Below are 14,599 nucleotides of genomic sequence, written 5' to 3'. Positions count from 1 at the left end.
CTGTTCCCTTCACTTATTGACAAAGGTTGCTAACCATGCACTTTTGTGTTGCTGCTGCTTTTCAGCGGAGATGTCGTTCTGGGCCAAATCCAGTACTCTGTGGAGAGATCCCAATGGGATTTTGATCAGGATCTCTATAAATAGTGTTCTCAGTCAGTGTGCCTTGACCCCATTATTGATAGGGAACAAGGGAGGGAAGCAGTTTCTCAGCTCCCGAAGGAACATCAGGTTATACAATAAAATAAGGTGGCTAAAAAAATCATTAATCACATTTTCCAAAGGGCAGCCTCCTTTGTCCTTTTTGTGCCTGCAAAATTTTCACCTGTTTTTCTGGGCCTGTAATTGAACTGCAGGTGCAAATCAGGGTACTTGTCCCTGTAACTACTGGAGTGGAAGTGAGAAGAAGGTGGCTAGAAGGGCCAGGGCTTTGACTTGTACCTGAATTTTTTTTTTTCTTCCTACAAAATGCGTAGCCAAGCTCAGCTTATATAACCCATAACGAACTGGTCCCAAACTTATACTGAAAGTGACATGTGCGTGTGTATCTATATCTATATATATTAGGGCTGTCAAGTGATTAAAAAATTAATTGTGATTAATTGCGCAATTAAAAAGATTAATTGCATGATTAAACAATAATAGAATACCATTTATTTAAATATTTTTGCATGTTTCTACATTTTCAAATATATTGATTTCAGTTACAACACAGAATACAAAGTGTACAATGCTCACTTTATATTTATTTTTATTACATGTAAAAAGCAAAAGAAATAGTATTTTTCAGTTCACCTAATACAAGTACTGTAGTGCAATCTCTTTATCATGAAAGTGCAACTTACAAATGTAGAATTATGTACAAAAAACCCCAGCATTCAAAAATAAAACAATGTAAAACTTTAGAGTCTACAAGTCTACTCAGTCGTCCTACTTATTCAGCCAATCGCTCAGACAAACAAGTTTGTTTACAGTTGCAGAATATAACGCTGCCTGCATCTTGTTTACAATGTCACCTGAAAATGAGAACAGGCATTTGCATGGCACCGTTGTAGCTGGTGTCACAAGATATTTACATGCCAGATGTGCTAAAGATTCATATGTCCCTTGATGCTTCAGCCACCATTCCAGAAGACATGCGTCTATGCTGATGACAGATTCTGCTCAATAATGATCCAAAGCAGAGTGGACTGATGCATGTTCATTTTCATCATCTGAGTCAGATGCAACCAGCAGAAGGTTGATTTTCTTTTTTGGTGGTTTGGGTTCTGTAGTTTCTGCATCACAGTGTTGCTCTTTTAAGACTTCTGAAAGCATGCTCCACACCTCATCCCTCTCAGATTTTGGAAGGCACTTCAGATTCTTAAACCTTGGGTTAAATGCGGTAGCTATCTTTAGAAATTGCACATTGGTATCTTCATTGAATTTTGTCAAATTTGCAGTGAAAGTGTTCTTAAAATGAACAACATGTGCTGGGTCATCATCTAAGACAGCTATAATATGAAAAATATGGCAGAATGTGGGTAAAACAGAGCAGGAGACATACAATTCTCTCCCAAAAAGTTCAGTCACAAATTTAATTAACACATTATTTTTTTAACACGCATGGAAGCATGTCCTCTGGAATGATGGCCGAAGTATGAAGAGGCATATGAATCATTAGTGCATCTGGCACGTAAATATCCTGCAACGCCAGCTACAACAGTGCCATGCGAAAGCCAATTCTCACTTTCAGGGGACTTTCATTGTAATTAAGAAGTGGGCAACATTATTTCCCATAAACGTAACAAACTTGTTTCTCTTAGCGATTGGCTGAACAAGAAGTAGGACTGAGTGGACTTGTAGACTCTAAAGTTTTACATCATTTTGGTTTTGAGTGCAGTGATGTAACAAAAAAAATACATTTGTAAGTTGCACTTTCATGATAAAGAGATTGCACTACAGTACTTGTATGAGGTGAATTGAAAAATACTATTTATTTTATCATTTTTACAGTGCAAATATTTGTAATAAAAATAATATAAAGTGAGCACTGTATACTTTGTATTCTGTGTTGTAATTGAAACAGATATATTTGAAAATGTAGAAAAACATCAAAACTATTTAATACATTTCAATTTGTATTCTATTGTTTAACAGTGCAATTAATCGCGATTAATTTTTTTGAGTTAATTGCATGAGTTATCTGCGATTAACCGACAGCCCTAAAATATATATATACAAATATATATATCTCCCTTTGGAAGTAGGAAAGGCAGCATTTACTTCAGATTTTCCCTGTGAGAAACCAAAGCACCCGAGGGGAGCATGACTCTCCACCTTACTCAGGGACTTGCAAGCTAGACAGAAGCATTGTTCTTCACATGCTACTAGTGAACTGTCTGGCCTGGTTTTGTCTTTACTGCATGCCAGTGTTTTATTTATGAAAGCAGACTTTATTAGCTGGACTAGAACAGAACAAAGAGAACGTTGTATAAGTGAAGGAAAGTAGACAAGACCCCTTATAGTATTGTTAAAATTAAGCTATGTCAGAGATTTAAACATGGTAAAATTATTATATGTCAAGTGTGATTAAATATATTTTAAAAATTCTCTTTTGGTTATTGTCCATTTTTGGTTTAATAGTAACCAAGCCCAAGGTTTCCTGTTTCCAATATTTCACATTAATCTGGTTTAGTCTAGTTTTCCAACTCTTTGTGGCAAAACTAGAACCTTTGTTTTTCTCTCCCTGATCTCAGAACACTTTGACTTGCATAATGGTTGTCCAACAGAGACTTCTGCAAAGACATAGCCACACAGTCCGCAACTCAGCTCAAAAACTAAGAGGTGGATTTGTGGGAGAGATTGAAGAACTACATAAACGGAGACTCCACCTGAGCTCCTGTCTGAATTTAGAACATTTTTAAGGTTTGAACAAGTTCAGGTTCGACACGTCTTGCTTCTGGGCTTGGAAAAAGCTTGTCCTCGTATTTCCAGCTACTCTGCTGTAGGGAGTTCCATAAATTTCACAAGAGATTTCCCAGTTTTACAGTTCCAAGAGGTTTGGCTAAGCTTCCAAACTTTGTGTTGTCCTCTCTGGAATCAAGTACAGAATCCCCAAGCATGCAGTGGCCTCCAGCCAACTTGAAAGGCAGCTGCTTAAACACAGAATTTCACCCATGGTGATGTAAAGGATATTTGCGGCTCATCATCAAAAGTGCAGTATTCTTATAAACCAGCCTTCAGCTATCACAAAGCAGATTTGCTCAACCCCTAATGTGCTGTAAACAAGACTGTATAGTACCTTAAAGTTCTGTTATGTTACCTCAGCAGCTGCTTGGTTGACTTTCCAGCCGATGTTTTTATTTACTTTCATGAAGCCAAGTGCTCTGTTTTGTTGTGTTTTTAAATTGAAGCTTGTGCTAGCCTGTGAAACATTAGCACTTACATAACAGGATTTTTATGTCTATATCTGCAACAGGTTGCATCACCAAAAACTTCACATGTTCCACCCCACCCTGCCCCGGCCACCCCAATCCTTTCTGGCACGCCATCCAGGACAGGGCAGTGGTATATAAAGTAAAGGGAGGAAAGTCAGATATGTACAGGGTTTTACTGGATCAGTATCAGAGAGCTATATGAAATACATGTACAATTGGGATGTAAAACAAAAATGATACAAATGAAGCAGTAAAATGTGTGATGTTTATATTTCAGGCCACACTTGATTAGTAAATTATTGCAAATGACAAAGGTTAGTGTAATATAATCTGACAAGGATTAGACCTAGATCTCTTTCTAAATAATCAAAGGAAGAAATTAAAGAATGCTGATATTAATGATCTGCTACTTGGTAAATATTCATGCAATTGTCTCTACATGCCAGCTCAGTGTTGCTATTATATTATTCTCCCATGTTCTTTCATTCCCCTTCCACTTAACCATCATCTCGTGCCTAAAGCACTCCCTTTGCACTCTCCTCCCATGCTTGCTTCACCATAGGCCTGAACCCTCCCTGAGGAGTGGCAAGCATCCCAGACTCTCCTCCTTTAAAAACCTCCTCCACTCCCACTTCTGTGAACTCCACCTGCACAAGTGCTCATATTATAACTTTAAAATCCTGCCTCTCTGGGTGAGGGTTCCCGCACTTTGTCACCCAGTGCTTTGTGTGTCTGAGTCATTCATCTTTGGTATGCCTGTTGCAGTTTGCACACGTTGCACACACAAATTGCACTGATGCAATTTACATCATTTTAAACCAGTGCAACCTTTGCGTGTGCACTTCCTTATATCAGTTTGGAATTGGTTATACCACTGTAGCTGTTGCCTGTAAAATTATAAATGCAAGCTAAACCACTACAAGCCAAGTTTAACCTCATCTGAGTGGCCACGCACAAAGTTGCAGCCGTCTAATCAAACCAGTATAAAATCACACCTTCAGTTAAACTGGCACAACTTTGTGTGTAGACCTAGATTTCAATGTGCTCAGGAGAAGGACCGTGTCTCTTTCATTTTGTATATATAAATATATCTAAATATATTCACAGTGAGGAGGAGCACCCTGGTTCCAATCCAAGAACAAAATATTTTATCCTTGTATTTTCCGATTTTTAATATATGCTGTTTGAAGCAAGCAAACAAATATAATTCTTACGTGTACCTTTCATTTCTGAACCTCATCCTGAACAGCTGCATTGTTCTCTCACTTGCTCTCACCATCCAGTCACACAATTTAGAATTTTGGTGTCCTCCAGTGGTCACATGAAACTTCCTTTCATCTTCCCATTCATTTTGCCTGAGAAATAAAGGATTTGGTGGCAGGAACTCTGACCCTGAACGTGCAGACTTATTCATGTGCTTAACTGTCCCCATTGTGAGTAGAGCAGTTGCAATCATGGGTATCACAGTGCATAAAGTAAAGAACATGTAAATCTTTGCAGGGTTGCAGCCCCGGTTTCCCCAGTGGCCCTCTTTGACACAACGTGGCACAGAGGACGTGGCTGCCATCCAGGCAACCCACTAGAGAAGAAGACACTTGATTTAGTTGGGGTTGGTCCTGCTTTGAGCAGGGGGTTGGACTAGATGACTTCCTGAGGTCCCTTCCAACCCTGCTACTCTATGATAAGACGGCAACAACCCAGACAGGAAGGACAGCAGGGGCTCCTGAGGCTCCAGTGAGAGGGCAGTACGAGGGTCCCACTGATTGGGGAAGGTGGACGCCCTGGCCTGCACCGGGGGTTGGGCTATTGGGTGTGTTGGGGACTGCAGCACGCCCCTGCCCGCTCACATGACCGTGTTTGGCCTTGCTGAGCCTCGTAGCTGTCTGGGTTTTCAGACCCTTGGGTGGGCTGATGGTACAGCTTGGCCTCACTCGATAGAGATATCGAACAGACGCCCCACCACAGGAAGAGCCGGGAGATCATGCAATGGGTCTCTGCATGGGCTTCATTGCAGCACAAGGGTCTTAGACTCTAAATTAGTCTATTTTTAAAAGCATTTACTATTCCTGCTGGTACATACTGTAAATTCCAACCTTGCATTTCGGTCATAAGTATCTTTAAAGGCTTACAGCTAGTATATAACTTCACACTTTTATGCAATATATTCCTTAGATGTATATGTGCAAAACTAGTTCATGGGAGTTACGTGGCTCCATCAAGGGTGAACATACTTCTCAGATTCAGCCTCTTCATCTACACTGGCATTTTGGGCCTGATTCTCCAGTGCCTTACACCTTATGCAATCATTTACACCTGTGCAAATGAAGTACAAAGTAGGGTTATTCAAAGGCTTTTTACACTCATTTTCCAAATTATGCCAGGCTACACAAAGGGCCAAACAGGGCAGAACATTATCCCTACATTTACAATACCCAACTGTAGCAGGATGTATTTCGTGCCCTGGAAATAGATCACAAAAGGAAGAACTATTTCAGTCAATAGAAAACTTAACAATACTTTAACTCATCGGCAAATAAGCTGTCATGCTTCAGGGCATACTCCAACCACTAACTGATGGGGTTTAGAAAGAACTTCTCCTATGGCAATTATTTCTAAATTATTTGCTACGTGGCATTTTGCACCTTCCGATAAGCATCTGGTCACCATTAGACACAAAAAACAGACTAGAGTGACCACATGTCTGATATGGCAAAGCAATTCCTATAACCAGTAACTTCAAAGGGAACTCAAAGGGGTTTCTCTGCCAACATGGTGGAAGGGATGCAGTTGTCTCTTCGCAGAGGCTGAAGGGGCAGATGAGATGTGTGTGTCTAAAGAGAGGGTGCGGGAGATTGAGATCAGTGTGTCAGGTCAGGATAAGAGTGAATTTGTGGACAATGTAGGGGGCCTGAGCTGCCTGGGCATGGAGGGGTCTTTGTGGGAACATTGTAGTGGAGAGATGTAGAAGGTTTGAATATCTCTTCTACAGGATAGGGTAGCTGTGGGCAGAGGAGGGTGTCAGGGACTGTGTTGTTTATATAAGGGTGAAATGTATCTTCATGGGGAAAGGGAAAGACATGAAGTGTCCAGGATGCAGGTCTTTTCTAGGGGGTGTAGGGCTAAGGTGCTTTAGGAAGTAAAGGGCTGGTGGACGGGTAGGGCTGGGAGGAGAAGGGAGTGCTTCTACAGAGGATGAAGATAGGTGAAAGTACCTAGAGGCTCTATGGAGATTGGAAGGTAGGGTATCTCTATGGGGTGGGGAGGAGGTGAAATATGTAATGGTGAAGGCTGTAGGGCTGGGTGAAGGAGTCTCTCTGGGGGGTAACAGATGGGTGTCTATGAGGGATGGAAGAGATGAAAGTATTGGACAGGGCATTTCTATGGGGCAGGAAGGGTAAGGATAGTTCTGAGGAGGCAGGGCGGCTGTGTATTGTTATTGCAAAGCATAGCAGCTGGGGTGTATCTGTGAGTAGGAAACTGTGGGATTCAGGTGGCCGTGTAGCAGGTCAGGGGAGGTGTGGCTGGTTCTCTAGGGCAGTGGTTCTCAACCAGGGGTACGTATACCCCAGGGGTACTCAGAGGTCTTCCAGGGGTACATCAACTCATCTAAATATTTGCCTAATTTTACAACAGGCTACATAATAAGCACTAGCAAAGTCAGTACAAACTAAAATTTCATACAATGATTTGTTTATACTGCTCTATATACTATACACTGAAACGTAAGTACAATATTTATATTCCAATTGATTTATTTTATAATTTTATGGTAAAAGTGAGAAAGTTAGCAATTTATCAATAATGGTGTGCTGTGACACTTTTGTATTTTTATGTTTGATTTTGTAAGCAAGTAGTTTTTAAGTGAGGTGAAACTTGGGGGAACACAAGACAAATCAAAGTCCTGAAAGGGGCACAGTAATCTAGAAACGCTGAGAGCCACTGCTCTAGGGAAAGGCTGATGAGAGGTGAGGGCAGCTGTGTATGATGAGATGGGGAGGTGAGGATGACTGTATAGGGGAGAAGCCGGGACAAGTGTGGCTCTGTGAGGTAGTAGGGAGGTGGGTGGTCCCTGTGGAATGTAGAGGCTGGACTTCATACACAGGGCTATGATGGAGCACAGGGACAGGGGTTAGGGTTGCCAACTCTCTGATTGCAGAAAACCGAACACCCTTCCCCCGCCTCCTGCCCTGAGGCCCTGCCCCTTCTCTGAGGCCCCGCCCTTTCTCACTCCATTCCTCCTCCCTCCATCACTCGCTTTCCTCCACTCTCGTCACTCGCTTATTTTCAGCAAGCTGGAGCAAGGGGATGGGGTGTGGGGAATTAGGGCTCCAGCTGGGGTTGTGGGCTCTGGGGTGGGGCTGGGGATGAGGGGTTTGTGGTGTAGGAGGGGACTCAGGGCTGGGGTTGGTGTGCAGGAGGGGGTTGGGGCATGGGCGGCACTTATCTCAGGCAGCTCCCGGAAGCAGCCGACATCTCCCTCTGGCTCCTAGGCGCAGCGGCAGCCAGGTGGCTCTGCGCGCTGGCCCCGTCTTGCTGGCACCACCCCTGCAGCTCCCATTGGCCCCGGTTCCCAGCCGATGGGAGCTGTGGGGGCAGCGCGTGGAGCCCCCCGACTAGAGTGACCAGATGTCCTGATAAAATCAGGACTGTCCTGATATTTAACTCTCCAGCGTCCTGACCGATGTACAATCGGGATGCCATTTCTCCTGATATTGTAGGGTTGCCAGGCCTCCGGTTGGCGTGGGGCTGGCAGGCTCCCTACCCAGCCAGCTCTGCGCAGGTCCTCGGAAGTGGTGACATCTCCCCCTGGGTCTGAGGTGCAGGGACAGTCGGGGGGCTCTGCGTGCTGCCCCTGCCACGAGCGCTGGCTCCGCAGCTCCCATTGGCCGGGAACCTCCCTCCCGGAGCCAGCACCTTGAAATCCCTCTTGCGTGCCCCAGCCCTGAGACACCCTCCCCTTGCAGTGGAAGCCATAGCCATACGCCCCTGACCCGCGGCATGCGGTGGGGGCTGTAGCTGGGGCCGTGCGCCCCTGACCCGCACCTTCCCAGAGCTGTGAGCCTCCTCTCCCATTGGCTCCGGTGGGGGCTGTGAGCCTGTGGCTGTCTCCCCACCCCCCACATGGGTCCCAATATTTTACTCTTGCAGTCTGGTCACCCTACCCCTAGCCATCCCTGCGTGTGGAGCCAGAGGGACAGGCGGGCTGCTTCTGGGAGCCATTTAGAGCTGGCCACTGCGGCCAACCGGACTTTTAGCGGCCTGGTCAGCAGTGCTGAGCGGAGCCACCACGATCCCTTTTCGACCGCAGGTTCCGGTCGAAAACCAGACACCTGGCAACCCTATGTGGGGTATCTCCCACTTAGGGAGGGAGCCATAGACTATAGGTGTGGGAGGAAGATGACAATGGGGCTGTAGAGGACAGGCATGGCTGAATAGTGAATGGGAGAGGTAAGGGCAGTTCTGCAGGGTGGGGCTGGTGGGAGAGGAGGGTAGTTGGGCCGCAAAGGGCATCTGGGGGTGAGGATGGCTCTGAATGGGCTGGGGGGAGGTCAGGGGACTCTGTGGAGTACGGCTGTGTAGGGTAACGGGCTCTGTGGCTGGGCTTACATGGAGGGGCACCTCTATGGCGTGCGGCTGGCTGTGTGACGTAGGGGGGCTTCTGTCGCCGGGGTTCTGTGTGGGGTTGGGGGAGGCAGGAGGGCTCTGGGAGATCCTACATGATGGAGTGTAGGGGCTGGGGGCCCTGTTGTATTGGGCTCTGTGTAGGAGTGGGGCTGCGCCAGGGGCTGAGGCTCTGTACTGGGCTGGGTGCAGGGCCAGGGCTCTGTACTGGGCTGGGTGCAGGGCCCGTGGTTCTGTACTGAGCAGGGGGCTGGGTGCAGGACCCAGGGCTCTGTACTGGGCTGGGTGAAGGGCCCGTGGCTCTGTACTGGGCAGGGGGCGGGGTGCAGGGCCTGGGGCTCTGTACAGGGCTGGGTGAAGGGGCTGGAGCGCTGTACTGGGCGGGGTGCAGGGACGGGGCTCTGTACTGGGCGAGGTGCAGGGCCCGGGGCTCTGTACTGGGCTGGAGCGCTGTACTGGGCGGGGTGCAGGGCTTGGGGCTCTGTACTGGGTGGGGGGCAGGGCCCGGGGCTCTGTACTGGGCGGGGTGCAGGGACAGGGCTCTGTACCAGGCTGGGTGAAGGGGCTGGAGCGCTGTACTGGGCGGGGTGCAGGGCCCGGGGCGCTGTACTGGGCGGGGGGCAGGGCCCGGGGCTCTGTACTGGGCGGGGGGCAGGGCCCGGGGCGCTGTACTGGGCGGGGGCTGGAGCGCTGTACTGGGCGGGGGGCAGGGCCCGGGGCTCTGTACTGGGCGGGGGGCAGGACCCAGGGCGCTGTACTGGGCGGGGGGCAGGGCCCAGGGCTGGAGCGCTGTACTGGGCGGGGGGCAGGGCCCGGGGCTCTGTATTGCGCTGGGTGAAGGGGCTGGAGCGCTGTACTGGGCGGGGGGCAGGGCCCCCAGGGCTCTGGGCTGGACTGGCTGCGGGGTGCAGGGGCTGCGGCTCTGTAGTGGGCCGGGGGCAGGGCCCGGGGCATTGCACAGAGCTGGCAGGGGCCGTGCAGCGCGGGGACGGATCCGGGGGCAGGGCCGGGCCGGGCCGGGCCGGGCCGGGATTGGCGGCGGCGGGAGCCCGGCCCCTCTCTGTCGCGCAGGCGGGGAAGCGCTGGCTCAGGCACCGGCCCGGCTGCAGCTGCTGCTTCACCCCCCGGGCCGTTGGCGGCGCCCAGGCCTCGCAGCGGGAAGCTGGCAGCCGAACCCCGCCACGCGGTGAGCCCCGGGCCGGGCAGCGGGCCCCGTTGGCGGGCAGCTGCGGGCAGTGGGCCCGGCCGCGCCGGCGGGGTGAGGCGAGGCCCGGGCCGGTCGCATCCGTATCCTCCCCCCGCCGCGCTGCGGCCGGCCTAGAGGAGGGCATGGGGGGGCGGGTATAGGTGGGTGGGGGAGGTTTGTGGGGGGAGGTAGGTGGAGTATGTGGGGCTTGTGGGGGGAGGTTGGTGGGGTATAGGGGAGTGGGGGTGGGAGGGGGTTGTGGGGGGAGGTTGGTGGGGTATAGGGGAGTGGGGGTGGGAGGGGGTTGTGGGGGGAGGTTGGTGGGGTATGAGGGGTGGGAGGGGCTTGTGGGGGGAAGGGGGTGGGACATGCTTGACACCGTCCCCCATGGTGATTCAGGAGTGGCGTGTGGGTGCGGGATGGAGGTTCTGGAGGGTGTAAGAAGGGGTGTGTCTGGCGGAGGGACTCATGGCTGGAGTGTGTGAGGGGTTTTGGGGGGGTGAGTGTTGGGGTTGGTGTGTGGGGTGGATTCTGGCGGGTGGAGACGGGTGGAGGTATGAGCGGAGAGGTATAAGAATGAATGGGTGGTAGTGGATGGACGGGGTTATAGGAATATGAGTATTGGGGATATAGAGAGGGATATGGTTGTATGAGGCACTTATTTAGGTCTCATTTTTTCCATATTGGATGTGTAGGGTCCTTTATTTTCCATATAAAATATCACAACAGTTGTAGCCCTTTTTCCCTTTTCATTTCCCATATTTCCCTCCCTTTTCCCCTGTTTTACTGTCCTTACAGGTGTGTGCATTACCTTTACAGTCATTGGTCATCTCTGAGGTGTTTCATATTCATACAAACCACTTTCCCCTTCATCCATCCTCTCCTTCAATTTCTTGCTGCAGGGAAGCCCTTCTGAACTCTTACCAGCAACCAGAAGTGGCTGAAACAGATCCTGCTGACCTCCCACTATATCTGAACTAACCAAATACCAGAATATTTGTGTGCTCTCCCTTTTGAGTAAGTGCCACAGTTTCATACCACAAATCTTACATATCATTTTTCCTACCAAATTATTAGGATTTCAATCTAATTTGTAGCACATATGTTCATATAGCAAGTGACAGCATAATTGTCTTTGCCTTGAAGTAAAATGGATACTTGCAGAAGTCTTTTAAACATTAGGCAAATAGTGCTGTTGGAGTGTGAGATTGTGAGCTTAATGGGGCACACATTTCAGTTGTGTAGGACAGCAAAAATCCTGTAACTGGAGCTGACTGGCACCCTTGGTGGTCTCAACAAAATGATCAGATTATTAGACATAGAGACTGAATTACCATCCTGCCCTGGATGTGATCTAGAATGGGATAAGGCAAACAGGATGTGTCTTGGCTGTAGTTTTTGTGAAGTGGTGTCATTGTTGGTGCATAGCACTGATGCTAGCAATGGTGGGGGCACTAGTGCAGACTAGCTGCAGGTGTTTTTATCAGTCAGGCCAGCCATACCTCTAGTATGTCTAGTCTAGATGATATGGTGATGGTAAACCTAGAAGTCAGTATGTGTTGTTGCTTCTACTGTTAGTGTTGTCGGAGCTCTCTTGTGCTGTAATGACTAAGGGAGATATTCACAGTGCAGAAAAAGCCTATTGGTGCAGAGTGAGGGGGAAACATACCAGAGGCAGAGCATTTGTGAGAAGTGCCATCTGCATTTATAGTTCTGTATAAATAATAAATGCTTTATGGATTAGATGACCCTAGTGTCTAGAGCTGTCACTATGACAACTTTCAGGATTGCAAAAATCAGAGCTGGACTTCTCTCAAAAAAGCATCAGTACTGCTTAATAATTAGCCACGAGTTTGCTTGAGTATGATGGATGTTCTGAAGATAGTATGTTATTTCTGTCATATCCTCCTCTTTTAAATATGAATTTATGCTGGCGAAATAGTCTGACAGCCTTGAAGTCCTCTATCCACAGGGAGGAAGGATAGTGTTTTGATTATCGCCAGATTGGTTCTGGGGAGATCTGGGTCCAGTTTCTTTTCCGCTTCAATTCATGTGTGGCCTTGGGCAAGTCACTTAGCCTTAGGGTATGTCTTCACTACCAGCCAAACTACAAAACACCAAATATGCACATCTTCAGGAGGCTTGCAGAATGTAATCTTGGTCCAACTGTCCCGTAAGCTTATTTGTCCTTCGAAAGACACTCAGATGAAGACAGGATTTAGTTACAGGAAAATATTTCTCGGTTTGCTTGAAAGCCAGTTTAAGAAGAACAGTATCGTTGAGGTATGTTGTTGAATAAGAGATGTATCTGCTGCTGTGTATAATGGGCTTACTGGCAGCGATGATTTTGCATGGCTGTACAAAAGACACTGGAGGGAAACCTGGAATTTATATGTACACTGAAGGAACAATGTCCAAGCGAGTTGTGTGTGGTTTACATAAGCTTGGGAGAATTTAATTTTTATCTTTTTATAATTTTGATGGATAATATTTATTTTTAAGCATTTTTTCGATTATCAATTTAAACTTTCACAGTTGTGCAAAATTATGGGTTTTAACCTTTTTTAAAAAAATTATTGATTTAAATGTTCAGAGTTGCAGAAAATGATGTGGGATCAGACTATAATTACTTTAGTAATAGATGTTGAGATTCAAAAAATTAAAGCTTTATAACTGTTAAAACACATTATCAGCATCAGGTGTCAAAATATATGAAGTAAATATCCTTAAATAGAACTCTAGTAAGCTCTCAAGCAGCATTTTCAAAAAGAAAAGGGGTACCTGTGGCACCTTAGAGACTAACCAATTTATTCGAGCATGAGCTTTCGTGAGCTACAGCTCACTTCATCGGATGCATACTGTGGAAACTGCAGAAGACATTATATACACACGGAGACCATGAAACAATACCTCCTCTCACCCCACTGTCCTGCTGGTAATAGCTTATCTAAAGTGATCGTCAAGTTAGAGTGAGTTTGTGTGTGTGGGGGCGGAGGGTGAGAAAACCTGGATTTGTGCTGGAAATGGCCCAACTTGATGATCACTTTAGATAAGCTATTACCAGCAGGACAGTGGGGTGGGAGGAGGTATTGTTTCATGGTCTCTGTGTGTATATAATGTCTTCTGCAGTTTCCACAGTATGCATCCGATGAAGTGAGCTGTAGCTCATGAAAGCTCATGCTCAAATAAATTGGTTAGTCTCTAAGGTGCCACAAGTACTCCTTTTCTTTTTGCGAATACAGACTAACACGGCTGTTACTCTAAAAGCAGCATTTTCTTTCTTTGCCTATCTGTCAATTTTGATTATTATAGATGGAAATATTTTTTGGCCGGTTTGTGTGTGTATATGGTTAAATCGATGTTCACCACCATTTACTGATAAAAATTGAATTCTTCCAAGCCTGGATATGTGAGAAGACGGTTCTCATGTCTAATTCAACCTTACTGTTCACACAAGACTGGGAATTTACAGGTGGTAGTACATTCTCAGCTGCATGGTGAGTGACAGGGAGGTGAGTCAGCCACCAGCAGCAGCACACCACTACAGTACAGGCAGCTGGGCTTTCTGTAAAGGAGGAGAATATGGATATATGTGACATCTTGTCCTTAAGAGCTGATACCTGCTGGCTCATGTATAAAGTTGCATGACATGGTCCTGTATGCATAAACTGTAGAAACACTTTAATTGGTAAAGTGTCGTAGTTCATTTTCCACTATAAACATATTTTTTACCTCTGCATTACACCTGCAATTTTTTTACTTTCAGTAAAAATTCATTCTGCCTGAAATGTGACATGAGTTGTAGCTGGCTATGGGAGACATTTTTTGGAAAGTTTGAATTGATCAGGCTATTATTTTCTGGGATACTAGACTTTATTTTGCTGGTGTGAGGGAAGAAATGTTTTTTCATTTGAAAAGTCTTAACAATTTTTTTAAAAACAAATATCAAAAAAGGCTTGGCCTAGAAAGTTCTTCTTTGCTCTATTCTTCAATGATATCTAGATTACAGTATCAGAGGTGAGGTAGACATCTTAAATGTTATTGACCACTGAACTAAAAGGCCAGATAAAATAGCATTAAAGTATGTTAGAAAAATAAAAACCATGAATCAAGAAATGTCTGGATGTTGCAAACAAATGTGGTGGTGGGGAAAATAAAAATTCAGTTTACCTTTAAAGTATGGTGTGATGCTCATGTATTCTCAGCTGTTTGCTTGGGGGTTTGGAGCAGTTGCTTTGTTTTTTGAGCAATCTCTTTCTTTTTTAACAGGAGATATAAGACAGAGTATATGGTTTTGTTTATTTTACTTTTGTTAGATGTCATGTAAGGGTGAATTTCATGAATCAAATAAATAAAAAATTAACCTTTGAACCTA

The 14,599-nt window shown here is 46.4% G+C and overlaps 1 protein-coding gene across 3 annotated transcripts in view; it reads left to right on the top strand.

Annotated features, from left to right (window-relative positions):
* Positions 1 to 10,052: 10,052 nt before the first annotated feature.
* Positions 10,053 to 14,599, top strand: part of UBA6 (ubiquitin like modifier activating enzyme 6) — a 54,995-nt gene continuing 50,448 nt past the window's right edge. For 2 of the 3 annotated variants that reach the window (XM_073340253.1, XM_073340251.1), the window contains exons 1-2: positions 10,053 to 10,224; positions 11,127 to 11,241. The gene's annotated coding sequence lies outside the window, so the exon portion shown is untranslated. The remainder of the gene's footprint in view (positions 10,225 to 11,126; positions 11,242 to 14,599) is intronic. The other variant, XM_073340252.1, reaches the window with a different exon arrangement.

Source organism: Lepidochelys kempii, chromosome 4 (genome assembly GCF_965140265.1).
Source record: "Lepidochelys kempii isolate rLepKem1 chromosome 4, rLepKem1.hap2, whole genome shotgun sequence".
In the NCBI taxonomy this organism is placed as follows: domain Eukaryota; kingdom Metazoa; phylum Chordata; order Testudines; family Cheloniidae; genus Lepidochelys; species Lepidochelys kempii.
This window is presented reverse-complemented; position numbering and strand designations above follow the sequence as displayed.